The 26,177-nt window shown below is 40.1% G+C and overlaps 1 protein-coding gene across 4 annotated transcripts in view; it reads right to left on the reverse strand.

Moving 5' to 3' along the window:
* thsd7ba (thrombospondin, type I, domain containing 7Ba) overlaps positions 1 to 12,185 on the reverse strand; it is a 202,573-nt gene extending 190,388 nt beyond the window's left edge. For all 4 annotated transcript variants that reach the window (XR_014628956.1, XM_084421340.1, XM_084421338.1 and 1 more), the window contains exon 1: positions 12,125 to 12,185. The gene's annotated coding sequence lies outside the window, so the exon portion shown is untranslated. The remainder of the gene's footprint in view (positions 1 to 12,124) is intronic.
* Between the last annotated feature and the right edge of the window lie 13,992 nt (positions 12,186 to 26,177).

Here is a 26,177-nt window from a genome sequence, read left to right on the forward strand (position 1 = left end):
ATTTTTCACTCAGAAACTTAAATTCTCTATTCCCACCTAATCGTGGCATGTAGAGAGGAACCCGTGAACAGATGGTGACCGCAGAGCCATTTCATACAGAAATAGTTTGTAATGTATCTCCCCGAGCTTGCAGTCAAAACGCATCCCGCCACTCCAAAGAGAAAACAATCAATATAACATAGCAAGTTATTGACCTGTGCATTGTTCACCAAAACTGCAAAAGATGCAATTTTCTCAGAAACGGAGGTGGCTTGTCAACACGTTTGCGTGTTGTCCAGCAGCTTCTAAAGCTCCCTCATAAACAACAAATCAGGCAGATGCCGAGGGAACCGTGGAAACATTTTAGCAGTGGAAACATTTTCTTGCAATGGATCTTGCTTTCACAATATTGTGAAGACGCTGCCTTTGATCTCTAGAACTAATGCCGAGGGCTTTACACTCGCGGAAGCCGACTTTGCTCTGTTCTGTAGCTACCGATATTTTGCTATCCCAGTCTGTTGCTATTTATATAGAGCAACACTGCCAGCTAAAACAGTATTCCCAGTTGGCCCTATGATAGCCTCACGCTTTCTGCACTATCCCTGTAAGTATAAATTAGGGATGCATAGTTCGATGTGTAGTTGCTAATGGCCATACCGCCACACTTTATTTTTCCCCATACACCCCCAAGACCTTGGAAATGACACAAGCTCCCCGATTTCTTGGCACAAGGCATTTGGCTCGTAAACGAGTGCGAAGGCAGCGATAGTCATTATTTCATTGTTTGTAGGCAGGCTATGTGTTAATTAGATGCAAGGCACTGCAAATGTTAAGGAGGATGTTAAGAGCCATCACCGGGCACAAGCAGCCTGAAGTAATGATCCACCAGGGGAGAATTTCCAGAGCAATGTGGGAGCGTGCGAGTACCAACTTTAGAGAGCGCACAAGAGGGGATCGGTCTGGAAATATCCAGGTTTTGGAAGGCAGACGGCCTAATGCTATCACCATAAACAAATGCTGCTCACAGCGGTTGGGCCGTGTACATCTGCCAGACTCCAAAAATTGCAAGTCATTTTCTCATTGCGCAGATATAACTCGAGGTCCCTCAGTGGTCGGGCCACTATCTGATTTGACAAGAGCTTCAGAGCTGTCCACCAAACTGAGACAACTATCTTTTAAACGTACTGTGGTTTGAATCAAATGTGAACAGAGCCTCTATTTTTGTATGTAGGTGAAGATATTAATGGTGGAGTGATGAGATTCAGTGAGAATAAAGATAGTTGTCATGCATGATGTGTCTGAGGTTTTTGGTCAGCACAGCACCCAAAGGATTCAGGCTGCTCTATGAAAAGACACATTGGGCACAAAAGAGCCCTCTTATTCCCATAAGTCTTATCTCTTTAAGTTCTTAAACTGAATGGTTGTCTGTCACTTCTGCACTGAGTGTAGAGAGGTGAAGATGCAAAGGAGGACGCAAACCCCTCCAAACCTGACAGGGATTAGGAACTTCAGAGGAATGGGGCTAATGGAGGGATGAGGACGGAGAAAAAGAATAGAGCAGTAATTGTGTGTATGTGTGTGTATGTCAAGTTTTGACTGCTTTGTGGGGACCAACTGTCCCCACAAGGACAATATTACTTAACTATATTAAATAATGTCTTGGTAAGGTTTCTGACATTTTGTTTTAGGACAGAGAAAATATCATTAGCGCAACATTAAAAAATGATAGTAAATGACAAAGCCCCTGCATAAAAGAAAAACAAGCATGTGTGCGTACAGGGATAGCATAGGAAAACCATGTAGTAATGATAGCATTTACAAGACAGTGCCAGTGAACTCAGTGCCTCAACTAAAGAATTGTGTCAGAAGAAAATAGTATTGATCATAATAGGTTATAATTGTAAATGCTGACTACCAATTTAATTTGCACATATTTTGTATAGTGTTGAAGAAAAGCAGTTACCTTGCCAGGAAACACTAATTATTTAGCTGACAGGCCTGTCTTACCAAACTACATTTTGCATATTTTTCAGATGCAGCAGAAAATAACACACGCAGAGAATCAAATATACACCTTATGCACATAGTTACAACTAATTCCATTAGCTGTTTTGAGAACGATATGAAATTGCCCAGCATATCTAATGTAGTAAGGCCAAAATCATTGAGCGTACATAGTGTGATTGCATGATGGGAAAATGAAAGCTGGTTGTTGATAATGGTGATGCATCTCTATGTGGGTGTTCTTCTGTTTACACATAATTATAGAGTGCCAAAACTGGCAGTTAATAATAAGGGTAATTAACAGATGCTAAGATATATAGCAGGCAGACAAACATTAAAAAGACTAACTGCTTTACTGTAGCTATTGCCTGAATACAAAGATTTTCAGAATACAAAGATCTATATCCACACAGAGGATGCATTTAAGTCCAGTTTTTTTTATGCCCTTATGTCGAGGGTCTGTCCAAAATAAACTTCCCTCTTCCACTTGACGAAGTTGAACGCACTTCAAAATGGCGGAGGGGATTGCCCCGAGGGGAAGTGCTAAAGGAAGTTTGAGTACATGTCTAAAAATGGAGTTATAGATCAGCCAGACACATCAGTAAAGCCTGCTTCAATGCCTTCGTTCCAGTCCAAAATTGTCATGCCCTTCACTCGCTAACTCCTCTCCGTCTCGTTCACTCGGATGTACGTCATTGCTTACGTTACACGAGTGCCCACTACTGGCGGAAACTGCAATGGGCTGAATTGGAACGTCCTAAGCCCTTGATCACTTGTAATCAGCTATGGAGTTGATTTATTATTTAAAAATAAAAATCCCTTTAAGAATTTGTTTAAGCATCCAAATATATATAGGTGTGTTTGGCTTGTTTAAAAAAAAAAAAAAAAAATTTTTATATATCAGAGGTGATTAGACAAGATATGTAGTGACGTCAATCGTACTGCATTGTGGGACATGCCTGAAGTGAACATATGAAGTAGACTCGCTCCCTTGGTCAAAATCGAGGGAACGAGGGTCTGTCCATATTAACTTCCCTCGTCCACTTCACAAAGTGGAACGCACTTCAAAATGGCGGCAGGGATTCCCCGAGGGGAAGTTCGCAAGTGCTGGACTGGAATAGACTGGACTGGAATGCAGCCAATGACACCAAACTTCAACTGTTTCTTGAGCACCAAATCAGCATTTTAGAATCATTTCTGAAGGATTATGTGACACTGTCGCTGTTGAAAATTCAGCTTTGCTTTCACAGGAACAAATTACATTTGAAAATAAATTAAAATAGAAAACAGTTATTTAAAAAAAAATATATATATATATATATATATATATATATATTACACAATATTATTGTTTTACTGCATTGTTGATCAAATAATTTAATACATAATAATCAAACGAATCTTTAATAATCCATGTCAATTTGGCCAAAATCCTCAATCTATAAATGCATTTGACTTGCTACAATAATATGCCAATAAGTGATGCAAATGAATTACTGATTTGGGTAACACTTTATTTTATGGTGACGTAGTTACATTGAACTTACTCAAATAAGAACTGAGTAATATTAATTAACTACATGTACTTACTATAGAGTAACAGTTAGGGTTAGGGTTTGGTTTAGGGCTAGTTACTTGCAATTATGCATAATACTGTTATTATAATAGTAAGTACACGTAGTAGCATGTAACTATGTCACCTTAAAATAAAGTGTTACCCTGATTTGTGTTCTGAATATTATTGTGTCATTGTGCCTCAGAATGAATTTGTTTCCAAAAAAGAGTGCATTTGTTGTATTACTGGTAAAAAAAAAAAAAAAAGAGACAATTTAGCCTTGAGAATTATTCAATATTCAATAACATCTAATCTGGACAGACATATACTTCCAATACTGACAAGCTTTAAGATGTTTTCATCCTGCTTCCAAAGCATTTTGACACTAACATTACTTGCAGCACCCAATAAGATCAAGAGCTCAGGGATGAAAAGCAATTAGACAATAAATGAGAATGTGGTAGAATGCAGCTGCTAAAAAATGATTATTCTCTGAGCATCAGGGAGTTCCGTTGAGTGTCTATGATCCTGAACTAATAGAGGTTACGGACACACAGGGCTTTACGCAGTTTCCAGTGCATAAAGGTGACTTTTCCCCAGTGTCTTGACTGCTGAATTCAGTGTCAGTGGATGGATTGTAGGGCCTTTGGCTTAGGCCAGGACATCCCTGAACCAATAAGAATCAATAAGCAACTTACTTCACAAGGCCCCGCAAGATCACGTCTCCACCCGCCTTGCCATTAGTATGCCGACGTCTAGTGAAGGTAGTGGGGGAGTGATGCAATTGAAATGTGTGGAGCAGACTGCAGATCTAGTCATGCAGCTCTGCTCTCCAGGGTAATTGCTATCAAGACACCTAGCACAAAGAGATCCACACACAAATACAAGCACACACTACTGTTCTGTTCCAAAGTCTAGTAAGCCACCAAGGTACTGTCTACATAGACAGCTACCTACTAAGGCAGCATTTTAACGATCATGGAACCTAATACTGTAAGTGACCAATTTGGACACTCTACATGGGCAGAAACACTAATAGCAACTCTCAAATTATATCATGAAGACTGCTAGCTAACACTGCTAACTATATTTTAATAAAGGAGCTTAGGGGTCAGCAGAAAGATTTTATTAGGGTTCGAGCCATAGCCGTGTGGGCAAGTGCTCCGACATGTGGTGCAGTTGCACTTTGGGCAGCCTGAGTTCGAGTCCCGGCTAGAGGTCCATTCCTGGTCCAATTCCACTCTCTCCTCTCTTGTCTAAATAAAGGCGAAATATATATGTTATTATACATATACATATACATACATACATATATATATATATATATATATATATATATATATATATATATATATATATATATATATATATATATATATATATATATATATACATACATACATACATACATACATAATTACAATAAAATTATTATTATTATTATTTATTTTATTATTATTTATTTTTTTAAGAACTTTAAAGTTAGCATGTTAACATTAAATATGTTTAACAAATTTTAACATGTTTTTTGGGGGGAATTTAAATTATTGTAAAAAAACTCTGAACTCTGATATTACTCTGATGGTGGGCAGAAAAAAAATATACTTTGATACTTTTCTCTTTCTCACAAAGTATAAATTGGGTCTTTATATTTGAAAATATAGCAGCCTTTATATTTTAGAAAGGGATGTTTTTGTCTGAAAAAAACCTCTACTCAAAACAGTGTAAAAAATGATAATTCTCCATACAATCAATTTTTAATTAGACTATTTTTTTTTTATTGATTTTTTTTATTAAATCAAATATCCCCATTTATAAAATCAACAACTTTTCTCACCTTGTCCATTTATTTTTTCACTTAGCTCAGCACAATGTGTTCTGGGGCTCCTTTTAGGACTTATGTAATGCTGATGTTATATATGATTCCTTAAAACGCTGCCTCCATAGGCTGCTTACTAGGTTTTAGAACTGAAGTATCATGCATAAGGCAAGGCAAGTTTATTTATATAGCACATTTCATACACTATGGTAATTCAAAGTGCTTTACACAGAAAGGAATTAAAATAATCACAAAATAAAAGCAAGGAAAATTAAAACAGTAATAAAAGTAATTAAAAGAGATATAAAAATGATACAGTTATAAAAGGAATTAAAAGAGTAAAAAGATGATAAACACAAAGGCTGTACACAATACACACACACACAATGCCTAAGGCTGTGTGTCACAAATCCATCATTTAAAAGAGGTTGACCTTCATTTTATGTCTCTGGGACTCCCCTGATCTGTTGGTCAGAGGGCATGATGGGAACTGGAGAACTCTGGCCACCATGACTGCAATCTTAATGTTGCTAGGCAGCACATCTCAGCCTAGATTGACACACACCTACAGTACAGCTAGAGCGAAACCACCCCACGCCTCCAGATCCCTCTGCTATTAATTATACAGGGCTGGCGACAGCGTGCCACTGGCAGGCCGACAGCACGCTGGACAAACGTGATCTATTTATCGGGAAAAAGTGACGCCACCAAAAATAATTCAAATGCAACCTTGTGGGTTAACTGTAAAGACCCAGAGATTGCTCTGTCCTGCTTAATTCGAGCAGAAAATTGTGTTTGATAAGCTAATAGTGTAGGGAATTGTTGATGCATTAAAAGAACCAGTATTCAGTAGTAGTATTCAATATAACAGTTAGTTCCGGTCCTTGGATTTGATTGGTGGAGCAGCATTCCAAAAGTGCTGATACACAGTCCAACAGCACTGGGACTTTCACTGTTCTTGACAGACTGTATAACTAATAAATGCTGATATTAAAAGTATACTAGTTTACTATAGTTCATCTAAAATAAAATAAATAAGTGAATCAGTGAATAAATTGTTTTACATGCTAAAAGTGAATTCAGGCATTCCTTCAGACAAGAATTCAGACAACATTATAATGTAGCCTACCGTATTAAAAACTCCACAGTATTAATTACTAATGATTACATATATCCATGTTGTTGAATTATTTGAGTTTTTAAAGATTAACATCAAGTGAGTGTTAGATGACAGCAAACAATCTAAAATGTAAAAATATGAAACATGAAGATAAACAGTGAATTTTCCAATATTGTCTGAACTAAGTAACTAAATATATAATAACTAGCCAACTAAATTGAGAAAAAAAAATATATATTAGGCACCACAACACTATGATGCACAGTATGAAAAATGTATATTCATTTTGAGATTTGCTAAAGATTGCTTTTAACAATGTTGTTAAATTATTAGTGATCAACTAGTGATCAAATTATTAGTGATCAACTTATTTTCGATTATTTTAAAGATCAACTTAGTGTGTATTAGATGACGGCAATGTAAAAAATGGGGACATGAAAAATTAAATATCCAATATCGCCCAATACTAATCATTTAAACTTAATTCATTCATTAATTAATATAGAAAATCAGCCATTTGAAATGCTACAAATGAATTTAAGTACCACATTATAATGTATAATAATGTATAGTATTAAAAATGTTGGGTTACATTCAACAGTGTTATTAAATTAAAGAATAAACATGATTTTAAAATTTTACTTCAAGTACATAATCTCAATGTAAGAATAGAGGACATGAAAAAAAAAACAATTAAAAAAATCAAATATTGTCCGAGACAGAGAGAGAGAGAGAGAGAGAGAGAGAGAGAGAGAGAGAGAGAGAGAGAGAGAGAGAGAGAGAGAGATATCAGCAGATAACCAATTTGGTACTGACGTATCATGCATCCCAAGTATCTATCGAAAACACTCAAGTATTATGGCGATGAGTTCTGCACTTGCAAAAACCATTCAGATTTTCTTCATAAAAACCTTCAGGCTTCAGAGAAATTATCCCATCTCACAGATTTATGAGACAGCTGGGGGTAATATATCTTCACATCAGTAGGTTTCATTTAAAATGATAAAGCAATCTGTACCTGGTACACACTACAGAGGCAGCAGCACGTGTATAGGAGGCCATTAAAATGCACAGGAATCAGGCTGGTCAGTTCAGCTGTCATTGACAAATAGCTTTCCACATGCCTATTCCTTTCTTTTGTGTCGGCTAAAGCATCCATGCACAGATCCATTACAGAGAGATCTGAATATGTACATACGAAGCCTTCATCTTCCTTTCATCATCGTAGGGTAACAAGCAAAGCTATGATTCACAGACACACGCGCGCACACACACACACAGGAGATTAAAAAAAAGACCTCATGAGCAGCCTTTTTAGTTTGGATAGAAAAAAGCAAGTCTTTTAGTTCAAAGAGACATTCAAATGTCCTCTACTGGTCAACAACATCCTTCAGAAACACAATTAATCACCATATTCATTTTGGTTGCTCTGTGGCAGTTCCTAATGCTACTTCAGGCCTCTTTAAAACAGTCTTTGAGATTCAGACGCCATAAACAAGCTCCCAGATGACATGCAGTGCACTCAAACTTCATCAAGAAACAGTGGGGAAAAGGGAAAACGTCATTTCCTGGTTTCTGATGAGACCACACTTATCTGTACTTACACTTCAACATGCTCCGATTGTAAAGGTCATCAGAAGTTTGGGAGAAGACATACTCAAGCTAAGAGTGGGCTACGTAATCACCATCATTTTCATAAAATTGCACGTTTTTCCAACGGCGGTTTCAGGAGGAACTTCAGAAAGACGCTGACAGACTTGAAAGATGTACAGTCCTGCTAAAGAATATATTCACAGATAATGGCTTATGTTCTTTCAAAGTTTCTCTCTAGTCTTGTCCTCAGCTGGCTGCTGTGATTTTCAGATGAAGAACTGTGACGTTTAGGAGAAGCAAATAAGGAAGGAGAGCACGATCAGATGACTGATAGAGTGAACAGTTCAATCGATAAACACTGGAGAAGGTGCGCAACACTGTTTGCACAGAAGCCAGATGGAGAAAGCTGTTGAAACCTCATACGGGCTGAAATCATGTTCCGGGCCACCAGGGACACATCGTTTTTATCTGCGAGGGCGGGGTGGGGGGTGGTGCGGACTCTGGCTTTCCTGGCATTCCTCGCCCATTACTGACTCACAGAGGAACCTGTCTGCCAAGACCTTAAATGCTCCAATACATCTCAGCGATATGCGAGCAGAGATGTGTTCAGCATTTAATTCGAGTATTAATCAATTGCTTTCATCAACAGACGAATGAGATTTTGGGTGTCATGAACAAACAATGGCGAACTCTGTATGTGCTTCAGCAAAAGGTGGAAACCAACTTGAACTTAAAGTTTTACCTTTACCAGAAGGATTGATAATCAATTAACAGACAAAGACAGAAGAAACAGCCGATTGTACTTGAAAATTATATTGCTCAGATGTTTCTCCTACAATACCTTAGGGGGGGAAACATCAATGAGCAAATTTTGACACACAGGTAAGAGCGTAGAGCCATAAAAATAATGTGAACAGAATAACTTGGATGGTCTCAGGAAAATCTGAGGAGATTTCGTGTCGTTTGTATCATGGATTAGAAATGTAAGCTTAGCGTTAAGTTCTGCCAGGAAGACTCAATCAGCGCGTCATGAATTAACTCACTTCTAACCAATCATGTGTTAACACTCTCAGTATAAAAGAATGGTACTTACATCCGTCTGAGTTCGCAGATACTGACGGCGCCAATTACCTCCATCCTCCCCAACCACCTCCAAGATGGTCCTTTCCCTCCATCCTCCCCACCACCACCAGGATGGTCCCTTCCTTTACCTCCAGGGGGTCGGCTGCGCCCCTGCCTTCATCTTCAGGCGGGATTTGCAGATTCCGTTACCCTCGCATTGCTTGCTAAGGATGGGGCCTATGCCAAAGACTATGCTTGCTGAGCTATTAATAAATTTACTCTTGTTATATCATTTTATCTCCCGAGTCTTTCTGGTAGAAATGGTTCAAAAGTGAAAACTGAAGCAGAATGTAATAGAAAACATGCATAAAAACCCTTTCAATTGCTCCAGAGTAAAAGCCTTATTTTTAAATGATGGTAACTGTTAATTAAAAAATTAAAAAAATTCTCAAAATATTTTATGAAACCAAACACCTAAGATCTATTCATAGTGAACTTAAAGAAATGCATTATTTTTCTATTTGAATTCACTTCCTGTGATGGCAAGGCTGAATTTTCAGCATCATTACTCCAGTCTTCTTCAGTGTCAAATGATTTGCTGATTTGCTGCTTAAGAAACATTTCATTATCAATGCAGAAAAGTGGGTGAAAACAGAAAACATGTTTTGTGGAAACTGTAAAACATTTTGTTCAGGTTTCTTTGATTAGAAACCTGAATTGAATATATTGTGACATTATAAATGGAACATTTATTTACTGATTTTTGATTTCATTCTAACTGGTATTTTAAAAAGAATGTTGGGAAACACATACTGTTCCTACTCAGAATGAACCAATGTTTCTAAACCCTGGTTTGTATTGAAATCTCTGGCTTGTCATGGCAAACTTTGGTAATTTGGTGAAATTGAACGGAGCAGTGACATGTCAAAATCTGAACCTCTAGAAGAGAAAACCATGAGATTACAGGGTCTAGGGATACTTCAGCAAAAGTCTTGATCTTGATTATTCTTTATTCCTACAGACTCTATACATTCTCTACACTGCAAGCAAGTTAAATTACCCAATGTGACTAAACTAGACCGTTTCCAGTATAATCACTTAAGCGATCTATGCCGCAAATCACACTCTTCCACTGTAGACAGCTTTGTTGACTATAAGGGAAGCGCTCTTGTTTTATACTGATGCTGGCTCTCGGTGTTAACGGGATGTTAGAGTGATTCACAGCCAGTCTCTGTGCCTCAGCACAGTTAGGCCCTGAGCTCTCCATCTTATTTATATGAATGATTCAAGCCTACGAATATGCATCAGTCCACACCTGCCATAACTCTGCCTGATTCTCACACCTGAGACGCCTCCAAAAACGACTGCAAAAACAAGCAAGCAGCAATGAATACAAGCGGTGAGATACACCGTTTCTCAATTTCAGCTTTAATTTACAGCTCCGATCAGACGGAAAACAAACGGCACGGACGGATGTACATCCACTAACTCTGAGAGACAGGAGAGCTGAGCTGTGCTTGGTTAATCACAGTTAGAGATGGCTCTCAGGAGGGGAGGTACGTCTAGGTCTTGGTTGGCTGAAAGTCTTGCAGATAGAGATGATCAAACGTCTGATGGTTGATGCTGATTAAGGCGAAAGGCTGCTGCAGAACAGAGCTCTTTCTCCACATGCCATCACGTGTATAAATTAAATACAAGACACACAGACATTACTTATGGAGTGTGCAGACCAAATGGTGCTATTTTCAGTTGGTGAGTTGAATTTATTATTCATCAGAGAAAGAGACCGTGTGAAAAAGATGACTAAAGTATCGACTTCAGCGCCTGTTTGTTGTCAGAGTTGCACATTTGCATCAAACTTGCAGTTATTCTGCCACAAAACTAATTTGCATGTGAAAAAAACCTCCAAAAGTTTGCAGCATCTTCAATATTTTAAAGAGCAGAACTCCCATTATATCTCAACACAAACAGGACATGTGGGCTGTACGCAACTCTATATGCTGCCATTTCTATGTGTTGACTTGACTAAATAACACAAAGCAAATTCCCGTCTGATATTTTGATGTAAACTTTCCAGATTTTTGTACTCTGGAGAAAATGGGGCAAAAGCAATGCAGGTAATAGATTGCGAGGCTTTCATCTGAATTCCTACATGAAGTATGAATAATACTTTAACATCCTCTTCTCAAAGTAGGGCAGGTAAGCGTCAGTGAGTCATGGAAGTTCAAAGACATACTTCAACATCCAACTCTTGGGACAAAAATATAGCTAAAAAAAAAACAATAACAGCTCACAATATATCTGTTGATAGGTGAATTTTTGTACATATTCAGCATTAATGCTCCATGCATTGACAGTTAAATGACAACTAATGACAACCACAGTCAGCTTTGAAAAACACCCTGCAGTAGACACACACCTTCCCACACTGTTGTCTCCTTCACACATAAAGGAATTGATCAGTCTAAGCACACCCCCTTGAACAAAAAGATGTGGGGCTGGGACCCTGGAATGAGCGAGAGCCGGCAGGCACAAAACAGCATTTATTGTAGTCAGGAGAAAGATAAAACATGCGGATTGCAGCGAAAGTCAGCACAAATCCCACAGCTGTCATTTTTACTTCAAGATTGCAGCATCTGAACAGTGATTTACCTGGCCGTGGACCGGACCACCTGAACTGGCATGTCTCTGAGAAAACACAAAGTGACTCCATTCATTTGGAGCACTCCTTTAGTTATAATTCATACACTCGAGAAGAGCAGATCTCAAAGCTGCCGGTGTGACTCTCTCCTCTCGTCTCATACCAAAGTTTCCGTAAAATAAGCTCCAAGCCGTGGCACTTACATAAGAACCTCCTCAGTTTCTCAGAGTGTACCTCTATCAGGAAAAACTCACATCTAACTCCCACAAAATGGAAAATCAGACACACTTTAATGAGCATTCAGGCATCCTCTGCTAATCTACAGACAGCGATGTAACAAGCGAGTCTTACCTATGCTGATGCTTCCAGTTGACAGCCTGCAAAAGCAAGCAGGAGCGCGAGAATGTGTGCGTTCGGGAGAGAGAGAGAGGAGATAGCAACTACCGATGTGACAGCGCACAGCTCATTGCGCTCTTTTCACTGAGGGTGCTTGAGCTTGCGGAGGTGGTCCCTCTCACTCCTGTGACATCTGCTTCTCTCTTTAAACTCATTGGCTAAGAGGGATGATTCCTATTTAGCCAGCCCTGCTCCCCTCAAGTAACCCCCTCCCCTTCCAAACAATCTCTCTCTCTCTCTCTCTCTCTCTCTCTCTCTCTCTCTCTCTCTCTCTCTCTCATCTTTTCTTTTCCCTTCATGTTCTTTTCCTCATTTTCATCTAAACCCCGGTTCATCGCTGCTGTCAGAAGCCGTGGCACACGCTCGGTAGCCCCTCATTGAAGTGCAACACTATTGTTTTGGTTCCTTTTCACTGCCTGTCTGCATCCATAAGTGTCTTTTCGCTGTCACACTCTTTTTATGTTTCTATAAGGTTCCTCCACAATGCCTTGAGATCCTTTCAACGCTGACTTCTGAATAGAGGTTTGTTTTCAAAGTGGAAATGGCATAAAACGAATGTGGATTTAATTGTTCTAAAATGTTTTTGTGCACTGCAAACATCTTTTAAGTATCTTTTTGAAGCATTATAATTTATTTGTGCCTGCTGAAATTGTAAATTACCACATAAACTATACTTACAGGAATATTTATAAAGGCACAGATGCACAAGTGGTGACATTTTAATGTGAGGTGTATTTATTTTTAATGGAGCTGACAGCACACAAGATCTTTCGATGAGCAGTGCTGTCCATTAGCTCAACAGGACATGCATTAAATTCACTGTACATTAGATGTGCATTAACCTCGATGAACATTATACGCCATTGAGAAGCATTTTCAGTTTCAGTGTTCCAATTTAGTTCAATTTGTGGTTAATTATGACTCAATGCATGAAACAATTATGAATAATTGCATTATTGAGGCATTACCAACAAGTTCGATACTCATTAAGATACTGACATCAAATTTATTGTAAAAACGATTGTGCAAGTACACTTTTAAGTGTGGGGGAAAGTTAGTTAATTAGTTACAGAAGTTTGTGCAATTAATTTGTTATATTTTTAATCGACTGACAGTCCCTACAATATGCATTATAAGAAACAAAGAATAACACTGATTTTGAGCATAAATTCATTTTGATTGCATTTTAATTTAGAATACATTAATGTTAGGCTAATTTATAAAACTACATTATCAAAATGTACAAACATCAACCAAGATTGATAAATTATGTAATGTTTTGTTGTTGTATTGTTCATTGTTAGTAAATGATACCCAATGTATTATAACATTTCAGTTACACTTTACAATAAGGTTCAGTCCATTATAGAATGACAGTAATGTAGAGCAGTCAAATGTTCTTTGAATATCTCATTTGAATTGGTTTCATATGTCTCAGTATTCGACACCAGAGATTTAATGATTTTAGAGCAATCGTTAAACTAACCATCCACTTTTCTTGTACACACAAATGTAGGTTGGACATTCTGCCTAATATCTCCTTTTAAATTCACAAAACAAGCCTAAAATGACATGAGGATGAGAAAATGGGGTCTAGTTTTGGGGTCATCAATCACTGTTTGAGCCATCTTATCAGAAAGGATTCAAGAGGTACTGGATACCTATAACAGAACGAGAATACACACCATTAGCATCACAACCAATTGAGGGCTTCATAATATAATTAGGAAATTTCCTCCACAGGCTTTCAATTTTTCCATGACTAGAGTTAGTTCACCACATTTTACTAGCTGAATTTCCTGGTAGACCACTTTTGAGTATAAAGGCTGAGTGGGACAAAAGCTGTCTGTTCTGGTAAAGAAATCTAAAGGCTTCTAAATATAGCAAAGCACCAGCAGAAAATAATGCAGAATGCTGAAGAGTCTAGAACTGCTCCCTAGGGAACAAACACTACATCCACTAACGACCTTTATAGGAAATCACCATATTTAGACCAATTTAGAGTAAGCTATTGAAAGAGGGAAAGGGTTAGAAAAAGAAAGCATTTGATGTATCTTTGTGGTCAGATTTCTTCAGTATACCCATTTGCATCTAGTCTGGGAAAAATCATGTAGTACATTAAAGTAGCATAGCTTTCCAGTTCAGAGTTTCACAAACAACAACTGCTATAAGTCATAAGAGGCTCTTTGATCTGCCCATTGTTTCTCATTTCGTGAGTAACACAGTAATTGGCAAGGTTGGCGATAACCCCCTTGAACTCCTGTCACTGTTGTTTGATACCCATCTGCTCTTTCAGCCTTTTTTGCTAAAGAAAAATATGCTGTGCTATAATTGGAACCTTCTCCCATGCCTTAGGAGGCTTCAACTTGCCATTTGCAAGTAGGACATGTCCCGGCGCCTGTTTGACAAAAGCCAATAGATAAAATGTAGAGGCGGTCGGACGTGCTGGGTACTGCCCAGCCGTGATTACAGTCCGACTCAGCAAATTAACAAGAAGCTAAAAGAGACTACATGACACATGCTCTATCATCTATTACCAGAGTGTGTTGCTTTATGTGCAATAAGAATCTAAGTTTTAGTACAGAAACATCTCAGTTCCTATTATATCCTCTGTTCCCTGATGGAGTGAACGAGACACAGTGTCGATGACTGACAGAAGGTGTCGCACTTGGGAGCCCCAAACACCTCTGATACTTTGAGAAAAGGCCATTGAGAATTGGCGAGTGGAATTTGCATGCCACTCCCCCAGACATATAAAAGGGCATCACTCATTCAGTTTTTTGCTGAAGAGCCGATACAGTGTCCCGGGCCATTTTAGCGGGCAGTTCAGCATTGTGGCAAGAGGGACACCAAGTCTTGTTCACTCCATCAGGGAACGGAGGTTACAATAGTAACCGAGACGTTCCCTATCTGTCAGTCACTTCGACGTGATGTCGATGACTGACACTAGGGGTCCCCCGGGGGGAAAAAAACACAATAGATGAACTGTGTTATGAGGTTTCTGCAGTGCAGATGTCAGGTAACAGGCACACTTGCAACATCGTAACCTACCCAATGCCCCACGTAAGCCATGTAGTCCTTCATTCCACATGGGGATAGAGAGAACAGTACCAACCATGTCGCTTCAATCTGCCTTTTTGACCTTTTCTTTTCTTTCTTTTAAATAAAAGCTCATAGCTGTGCAGATCAGAATTAGCGCTGGCTAAGTGCTCTTTGTCCTAGATAGGAGAAAGAACTTGACGGTGACCACATACTACCCTAGAGTCCAGGAGAATGCAACACTCTCGTGGAGTGTGCACGCACTCCTAAGGAGCACGGCACACCATGGGCCTGGTATGCCAAGGCAATTGCATACACAATCCAATGGGCCATCCTCTTTTTGGAGACACCCTTCCCCTTTTGCTATCCCCCAAAACAGACAAAGAGCTGCTCAGAGCTTCTGAAGCTCTGCGTCCGGTCCAAGTAAACACACAGGGTGTACTAGCCACCGCAATGACAAGGCTGGGTCTGCCTCATTCCGAGGCAGTGCTTGCAAGCTCACCACTTGGTCCCTAAAAGGGGTAGTGGGAACTTTGGGCATGTAGCCTGAGCAGGGTCTCAGGATCACGTGAGATTATGCCGAACCGAACTCAAGGCACATTTTGCTGGCAGAGAATACCTGCAGGTCCCCAACCCTCCTGATGGAAGTGAGCGCGGTCAGGAGTGCCGTCTTCAAAGAGAGGGCACTTAGCTCTACTGACACTAAGGGCTCAAAAAGAGCACTATGTAGGCCTAGAAAGACTACATAGAGATCCCATGAGGAAATAAGGCATGGCCTAGGAGGTCTTAATATCCTGATGCCTCTGAGAAACCTAATTACCAGGTCACACTACCCTAAAGACTTACCATTTCACTTGTGAAGTGCAGCTATGGCAGCCACATACACTTTCAAGGTGGAAGTGGACAGCCAGCCTTCAAACCTCTCCTGCAGGAATGAAAGCCCTGACTCGACTACACATCTATGTGGGTCTTCCCCTCGGGAAGCACAACAGTTAGCAAATAGACTACACTTCAAGGCATAGGCCCATTTCGTAGAGGGGGCTCTAGCCTGAGTGATGGTATCTATCACCACTGGTGATAGCTTACTCAAGTCTTCCGCATCCCGTCCAGGGGCCAGAGATGAAGGTTTGAGAGGTCTGGGTGCATCTGCCAGATTGTGCCCCGTCTCTGAGAAAGAAGGTCCTTTCTCAGGGAGATTTGCCAGGGAGGGGCTGTCGCAAGGAGCGTGAACTCTGAGAACCAAGTCCCAGTAGGCCAGTACAGCGTAACTATCAATACTTATTCTTCTTCCTCCCTGGCTTTGCACGAAGTCTGTGCAATCAGGATCATTGGGGGAAATGCATACTTGCAATGGCCCCTGGGGCCATGCCGTCATCCGTGCCGAGGGTGGCCTCGGTTAGAGAGTACCACAGTGGGCAATGGGAGAATTCTTGAGAAGTGAACAAGTCTACCTGCGCTTTGCCAAATCGACTCCAAATAAGCTGAACCGCATTGGGATGGAGTCTCCATTCACCCTAAAGCGTAACTTGTCGCAAGAGCGCATCAGCTACGAAATTGACTTTGACTGAGATGTGAGTGGCCCACAGCGACTTTAGTCACGGCTGACTCCGGAGGAGGAGATGGCAGGCTGTAGGGCTGTAAGGGCTGTAGAAACTTAATCTCTGCTGTAGGGACAGGCTCTAATGCGTCCTTTGCCATTAAGGCTGCAATTTCAGCATGCCTTCACCAATAGGACTGCAATTTCAGCATGCAGAGAACACCGCTGAACCTGGGCGGGTGCCTGGTGCTTTGAATTGTGTAGCTGAGTCTGACTGTATTGATGAGTTTGCACGACGTGGTTGCAAGTGCTAACCAAGTCTCCAAACTTCAAACTCACCACCTCTTGGGAAAGAGCACTTCCTCTCACCTCTGGGTAGCCCATCTCTTCAAAGCCTTCTTGGGGTTCTTAGCGCTCACCTGATGAGCGGGCTGTGTCGCCTTCCTGAGGGTTGTGGCCGGGTTGAGGGCTCAGGCTGCAGCGGAGCTAATGTGGCAGTCTCAGGCACTGATGTCTACGGAAGTGGCAATTCTAATCCTTTCAAACAGCTATAATTCGACAACTTGTTTTATTGATGTTAGACGCACACTGTATAGGTAATTATAAATGTTATTCTTTGCCCAGTTCACCAGCCACTTACTTTTATGGGTTTTACTTTTCACTGAGGTGACTCTCTCTCTTACCAGAAAAGAGAGTCGCGATCACAACATTGCCATGGTCATGTTCTCGTAATGAGGACATGAGCCATCCACAAATGCTGTCTCAGTGTGGGTTAGAACCAAACACATGAGACAGTGATCGTAACCATCCGAGGCTGAAAGATATCGACCGCATACAGAAACATACAGGCAGAAAGGCTTCTTTAAAAAGACGCTCTCTGTCTGTGTAGAGGAAAGCTGCTCTCTTAGAGGAAATCTGCACTCTTATGTTGCTGAAGCGCCCAGGGGAACTCTATCTGCGCTTATCCATGCACTGCTTGGAGACAGACGGCTCAAATGCGCCGTAACATCAGACACTTGCTTCTTCCAAAGGTGAATGAAAATAGCTCATCTAGAGATGACACTCGCTTGGTTCCAAAGAACAAATCTGAGTGAGCGATACTCCCTTTCATACCCGTATGTCTGGGGGAGTGGCATGCAAATTCCACTCGCCAATTCTCATTGGCCTTTTCTCAAAGTATCAGAGGTGTTTGGGATCCCAAGTGTGACTCCTTGTGTCAGTCATTGACACTATGTCGAAGTTACTGACAGACAGGGAACTACAGTGACACCTCTTAACCTCATAGCACATCTTGTTGCACATTTGGATTATTTAAGGCTCTTAAAAGTGCTCTTAAAATGGAATGTGCTAGTGTAGGACTGTGCATGTTCTCATGGTGTCATCAGCGAGTCAGCACTGTAAGCACCCCATGAGGTAATTTTTCTATAGCTGTAGAGAGAAGTCACTTGGTATTTCAGCTCAGGTGAAAGCTCAGCTCTGGCTCAAAAAGTTCTGCAAGCCCATGCCCAAAGATGGCAAGTCCTGAGAAACTGCCACTGAGTTGAATGAGAATTATAATGCATAAGACATGCTATTATTTCTTTCTTTGGCAAAAGAAAATTGCACCCCGGCTACAATAAATTTGGGTTTATGTTTAAATAACACTTAAATCACACACTGTTGTTTATGCATTCATACATTTTTCAATTTTCTTCTGCTATGTAAATAATTCAGCATTTTCCTTTAGCTTATTCTGCTCATGGTAATATGAATAAGTTCCAATGATTGATTTAATGGTCATTTTCTTTTAGACAATAAGCAACTTTTGTACAGTGATGGGACACCACTTCATGTCATGTTAAATAATTCACTCAAAATAAAAATTCTACCACTATTTACTCCACCTCATGTTGTTGAACACATTTCTTTCTTCTGTAGAAAACAAGAGATAATATTTCAAGGAAAATATTATTTTCACAGGGGGAAAAAACTATAATAAAGCAGACTGCGCAGTTATCGTACATGCATTCGAGTCAGCATTATCGTGTTTATATTGTTTCACGTTCATGTTGAGAAAAACTATAATATCCACATGCTCGAGTGAGAAAACGCGCTGCACTGACAGACGTTGCAGAGTCACAGTGTGCAAAGTGAAGTTACTAACAGCACTTTGCGTTTTCTGTTCTTAAACCTGTCTCCAATAATTTTGCTACCTGAAGATATCATCTCGGATCACGATTCCCTTGGGGTACAGCTGCACTTACTGCAGTCGGTAATGCAGTGATGGACAGCTTCTTCCTCGGTCAACTGGTGTTTGGATTTCATGTGATTTCTCATTGTGGTAGTGATATTATGATAACTCAGTTTCATTAATGATTGATTAAAAGTAATTCCATTTTGTAATATCATTTTCAAGTAATTCCAAACTTCGTGAGGCAGACGACGACATTATGTGATCAAATACAATCCACTTGTTAAACCTGCTCCACAGCGCCACCCAGTGCATTTAATTATAACTGCGAAAAAAAAAAAAATCGAATAGTATTTTATTTTTCGAATAATAATTACAGATTGAATATTCGAAAATTCGAATATTCGTGCACATCCCTATTAAGATGAGACACAATATTTTTAGATGTCAATATTTTTAGATGTAAAAATATCGTCTTTTATGTTCCACAGCAGTAATTACAGATTTTTAAATTCTGGCTAAACTATCCCTTTAAATCTGTCTCCTGAATCCAAACCAGTTGAGAACCACTGATTTAAAGAACCCAGAATGCAACGCACTGATCTGAAGAACGGACCTAAAATAAACATCAAGCGCTATAATGTCACCTCAGCTGTATAGCCCAAAAAAAAAATCTATAATTTTATTATAGAAAATAATACAATTCTACACTGATTTATAACACTAATTTCTCAGTGAGGATCCATATTCTCTCTACTTCCAGGATGGTTGATATGCAACTTTCATGTATCTTCAATTATTCCTATTGCTATAATAGACATTGTCATTGTGAAAGAAATATTCAATCACCTCAGATTGCGCTCACAACCACAGATGCAGCCAAATGATCAATGCTGTAACTGCATCTTTAAAGTGTTTAAAGAATGTCACTCAATGTATAGATCAAGAGGTCTCTAGTGGATCACTGTCTCAATGATCATTAGGATGGAGCAGAGGGGAAGATTTCACAAGATTTACGCTTAAATACAGATAGATTAACATAAAAAACCTGATTAAACTTTGAGCAATCAATGAGGAGAATTAATCACACTCAATGAATCCAGTTAATGTGTAACATCAACCACAGTAACGTTCACCTGTGCTAGCTTTATAGTCAACCTCTCAAATTCTGAGGGTAAAAGCGACTGTAATAACAGCACAATGGCCAGGGAAACCATTCTTCTATAATGTGAATTAAAGATGCCTCTTCCCTGCAAATACTAATAGCAACTGTTTCTTAATGTCTGTGCGTTAAGACCTCCAGCTGTGCCTCATATCACTCCTTCCTTCATTTGTGAGTCATAACAACTCCCTGTTTCTGCGTTTGACACACCTACACTGAGATGAAGACATTTAAACAGAGGACACCAGCAGAAGTCAGCAAAGGCAAGGAGTTGTTGTAAAATGTAAAAACATCTGTAAAGTTCAAGTACTTCTTTACTGACCCTAAATCTGAAATGTGTTCATATTTAACTCATCACAATCATTTAGCATTATCATTAATGTTATTAAACTGGCGATTATTACAATGATTCATGAAAAAAAACTGACACTGTGGGTGATAAACTGACTTTACAAGTCTCTTTTAATAAAACACCTTAGCTTGTTTGTCTATGTTTCAAGAGAAACACTCTCTGAGAAAGAATTATCGGTGAATTTATTCATAAATCACATCAGTCATTTGCACTCATTTGTGAAGTCATTTGTACTCTTTGCAAGGAGGAATTTTAAAAGCTCTGAAGCTCAAAAAGTATCAAAATATATTTAAAAATATATCCAGAATCATCCAAGTGCGATTAAACCATCATCTGTACAAATTTAAATGAGAATTTACAAGACTTTCCAAGTACCCCTTGGGAACATCTTAAATACACGTGGTTGGGAATCACTGCTCTTGAATATCCTGAATAACCAAATTAATCGACGTCTAGAGTTCTTTATCTTGACAGCTAGAGAAAAAAATAAAAAATTCTCAATCAAAGCCTAAGTGTATAAGCAAATCTTTCTAATTAAAGAATGCTCTGCTGTTAGCGTGATGAATAGCTTATCATTCATTGGGATATTAAACAAATCACAAAGCTGTTGACTTTCGCACAGCCATTGAATACTATCAGGGAGAACTGAATTTATCTTTGATCAGTAGCAGTTTTGTCAGTCAGTGCTCAGAAATATTTCTTTCCTTAATTACAACACAGTGCTGCTATTTATCAGACTTATAGAATAAGTTATTTGTAGAATAAGTGACCCATTTAAATGTGTGATTTATGTTTTGTCTGTTATATATATATATATATACACACACACACATGTTTTTGAAAGAGTCTCTTATGCTCACCAAGGCTGCATTTATTTGACCAAACATACAGTAAAAACAGTGTGAAATATCAATTTAAAATAACAGATATATTTGAATATACTTTTAAATGTAATTTATTCCTGATGCAAAGATGAATCTTTTGTACCAATATAAAAGTATTTACTGTCACTTTTGTGACAGCTTTTATCTTCGCTAAATATTAATTTATTTTAACAGTTTATTATTACCGGTTAATAATTTACATTACCATTTGTATTTACTGTATTGTAATATAAATAATATATTTACTTGTTTTGCAGTAGTATGTTTGAAATTTTGAAATAAGCCTATAAATACACTTGCACCTCAGCTGCAGCCTGTGGCTTGTTGCATGCCATATGGGACGGTCACGGATTGACCACACATTCAACATGGACTTGAGTCCATATCCAATCATTTTGGGCCGAGACTTACCTGTGTTAGTAGATCTACTCACTGATGGCAATGAAAGCATTGGTAAGGAATGTAGTGTAGCTCTGACCTGGGCTAGGTCTCAGAAACAAAATGAAGATGTTGAGGACCTGAGTATGTTACCTTACTTTGGGACAGATTTGGAAGCTCAGCCAGGTAAGCTTAGGGAATCGAAAATACAAAAAAAACTAGAAAAACTCCATTTTGCAGCAGCACCTGGTGAGGAACCTCTTGTAGAAGAGTGTGTGGGCCCAGTAGAAATCCCCCGGGAGATTGGGATGTTGCAGCAAGAGGATTCAGTGGCTTAGGAAGAAGTACAAGACAATGACTCGACATCAGGTAGTTCGGGGAATCTGATGTTTATTAAAGATAGTGTGCTGTATAAGGGGAAGGGAATAGATGCCCGAACAGTGGTCCCCCAGAAGGGGATATTGTGCTTGAGTTGGGCCATTCCATTCTCTGGGCCAGCCATTTAGGAAGGTAAAAGACGTCAGCTCGGATTAGCCGTCTTTTTTTGGGGGGGGGGCCAAATATGAATACAGATGTGACAGAATTTTTAAGAACTTGTCCTCAGTGCCAGAAGACTGCCAGTAGAGGTCCTCCTAGAGTAGGGTTGTGCCGATGGACGATGACCGACATCACGATGGAGAGCCACCATCGTGATGCCACGTCCCCCACCCTGTCAGACCAGCCCAGTCTCACGACAGTTCGTGAAAGGTCACGTAATTTAATCTATTGATTCGTGTACACCAGTGGTTGGGAACCTATGGCTCGCGAGCCACACCTGGCTCTTTGGCAAAAATCATGTGGCTAGCGAGGTCTCTCACCCTTTACCAACAAACGATAAAAAAAATTAAGACACATCAACAGAGATCGTCTCTCTGCAGAAAAAGCAGCCAATTACAATTCCCTTGTTGTACAGCCTACCGAAGTTAATGAAAAGTTTATGATAATGATAATAATAATATTCAAATTGTACCAGCAAAAGTGCGTATTCAGTACTGTTCGCGAGTGTCACGACTCACGAGTCACCACAGCAATCAACTAACCACTTACATTTCTGTGGTAAGTTGTAACCTACAGCTTCTGCACTGGGATTCAAGCAGCTGCAGCTTGTTTAAATCATTTTAGAACAGCAGCGAAAATGTAAAAGTAGGCTATATAAACTTTAAAATATCCTTTTATTGAAACGGGTGCTTTGCTGTGCAAAGAGACATTTCGAAACATTTCACCCGCTGGCCGCTGGTACTTTCACTTTTGCCGCAGAGACCCTTTATGTCCTATAAATGTGTCGTATTTTTGATAATCTGCGCAGATTTCAGTTGACGATTCTGTTTAAAGTTATTAATAACAAAACATGAATGAAAGAGAAAGAAAAGAGCAAGATGTGCTTTTATATTGAAAAGAAATATTAAAAGCGCGATAAGTCGCGAAAGAGAACTGAATTATACTGACAGGATGCTGTGCACGCGCTCCGAGCGCAACACGGACAAGCAAAGTAGCCTTTGTCTTCAGTTGCGTGCCTAAACGGCCAAATAAACACAGAAATATTTCAAAATATAAAAAAAAAAAAGATCAAGTATTCCCGTAAACACAGCAGATGTAAGTACTATGATGGTCTGACAGAGAGATTCAATCAAACACTTAAACAAATGCTGCAAAAGTTTGTGAGTGAATCTGGAGCTGATTGGGATCAGTGGATTCCCTACCTATTGTTTACTTACAGGAAGGTCCTTGAGTCTTCTACTGGCTTCTCACCTTTGAGTTGCTATATGGCCGGGAGGTGCGAGGTCCTTTGTCCCTATTGAAGGAGAGCTGGATGGGAGGCCAGGAGGCCCCAGAGACTCAACATGTTCTCTCTTATGTTCTCCAGATGCTCCAGAAAATGAAGAGCATGACTCGGCTAGCCCAGTCAAACCAAGTTCAAGCACAGCAACGTCAGTGGCAATATTATGATCAAAAGTCCAAGGACATGTAGCCCACATAAACTGCACAGGGCCAAAGTAATTGCTGTGATTCTCCATTCCCCTGCTGCTTCATGTTTATTGGCTGAGCCACTCGGTTGTGTAGCTAAAGAAGATGAGCGATCGTTTTTTTTCTTTTTTCTTTTCTACCCTCTTGTCAAGTGCATTGTGAGATGAAGACGGAGTGAAATAAATATAGTGAAGCAGACCACTTAACCCACAGGAGAAATCATTTTCATGTTGATATTAGCTAGTAAGAGTGGCAAGAAGCCTTAGTTATTGTAAACTGGCATTTACACTTTTGTTTTTCTTTGGATAAGTTTAAGAATCTCCGATTGGTTTATTGTTGTTGTGCATATTCTGCCACTGTTGAGCGAGAGAGAGATAGGCCGTTTCTCAATATGCGTTCTTGTCTGTACTTGTGTTCTTGTGGACTTGTGAAACGTCATCAGTCGCTGCCCAAGTACTGTTCCAATTCAGAGTTCACATCTAGCCAAGTCCAGTTCAAATCCCCGGATGTGTTCTTGATCCACCCCTTTTACCGAGGATGCATCGAGAGGTGACTTGTGCGGACTTGAGACAGCCAGGTATCCCAGAATGCATGTCGCACCAACCAGCAAGCGTCAATAGCGGAGGAGAAAACCCACGTAATATCAAAATACTACTGTTATTGTGTCACAAAATGTAATTTTCAGAGTGTTTCAGGCGAGAATGTAGTTGTTTAAAACTCAAATCTGTGGTTTATTTATAAAGATAGCGCCTATTTGAAAAATGCATCTGACGTTTTCGGAGTTGTGAGATCCAGGCGAACACCGGGCGTTCAACGCTCATTAACCCCGACTGGAACAGCTTTTTCTCGGCTAGTCTTTCTGATGTTTGCCGCTGGCTCTGATGTCTCTAGTCTATTGGTTAAACATGAGATATAATTCGTCGATAAGTCGATCTTTGGTCTCATTAATCTAGTTTGTTCCATGGCAAATCGTTTTGGCAAAGTGAAGTTTCACAACTTTATATATTTAGGCTATTTAACTTTGTAGCTACAACTACAAAGTTGGACTACTTTTACAAAGTTGGAACTTTACTAAGGGCTGTCCGGTCCCTGTACGACCGAAGCAGGAGCTTGGTTCGCATTGCCGGCAGTAAGTCAGACTTGTTCCCGGGGCGTGTTGGACTCCGGCAGGGCTGCCCTTTGTCGCCGGTTCTGTTCATGATTTTTATGGACAGAATTTCTAGGCGCAGCCAGGGGCCGGAGGGTGTCAGGTTTGGTGACAACACGATTTCGTCTCTGCTCTTTGCAGATGATGTTGTCGTGTTGGCCTCATCAAACCAGGACCTTCAGCATGCACTGGGACGGTTTGCAGCCGAGTGTGAAGCGGCTGGGATGAGAATCAGCACCTCCAAATCCGAGGCCATGGTCCTCAGTCGGAAAAGGGTGGCTTGCCCACTTCAGGTTGGTGGAGAGTTCCTGCCTCAAGTGGAGGAGTTTAAGTATCTTGGGGTTTTGTTCACGAGTGAGGGAAGGATGGAACGGGAGATTGACAGACGGATCGGTGCAGCTTCTGCAGTAATGCGGTCGATGTACCGGTCTGTCGTGGTAAAGAAAGAGCTGAGCCGCAAGGCGAAGCTCTCGATTTACCGGTCAATCTACGTTCCTACTCTCACATATGGTCATGAGCTTTGGGTCATGACCGAAAGGACAAGATCCCGGATACAGGCAGCCGAAATGAGCTTTCTCCGCAGGGTCGCTGGGCGATCGCCTTAGAGATAGGGTGTGAAGCTCGGTCACTCGGGAGGAGCTCAGAGTAGAGCCGCTGCTCCTCCACATCGAGAGGGGTCAACTGAGGTGGCTCGGGCATCTGTTCCAGATGCCTCCTGGACGCCTTCCCGGGAAGGTGTTCCATGCGCGTCCCACTGGGAGGAGACCCCGGGGAAGACCTAGGACATGCTGGAGAGACTATATCTCCTGGCTAGCCTGGGAACGCCTCGGTGTCCCCCCGGAAGAGCTGGAGGAAGTGTCTAGGGAGAGGGAAGTCTGGGGATCTCTGCTTAGACTGCTGCCCCCGCGACCCGGCCCCGGATAAGCGGAAGAAGATGGATGGATGGATGGAACTTTGTAGCCTATTAGAGAACTGACTTATGTTTGGCTGAATTGTTTGCTTTATTTCCCATTGTATAGCTTCTTACCTTTTAGGCTTACTTATACTTTTAAACTGGATATTATTGATCATTAAAACTGACATTTAACAAAAAGAGACAGGGTTGTGTAATTTTATTGTATATATATTTTAATATAGAATATTTTTATATTTATTTTAGTACATTCTTTTCACTGTATGTACATGTATAATAAAATTAAATGACACAACCCTAGCTGTCTCTGTTTGTTAAATGTCAGTTTTATTGATCAATATGTTTCATATTTTTTAAATGAAAACAAAAAGAAGCAGGGTTGTGTTTTATATTTCGTGTTGTTATAAATATATGCAGTGAAG

The sequence above is a fragment of the Rutilus rutilus genome (genome assembly GCF_951802725.1).
Source record: "Rutilus rutilus genome assembly, chromosome: 10".
Taxonomy (NCBI): Eukaryota; Metazoa; Chordata; class Actinopteri; order Cypriniformes; family Leuciscidae; genus Rutilus; species Rutilus rutilus.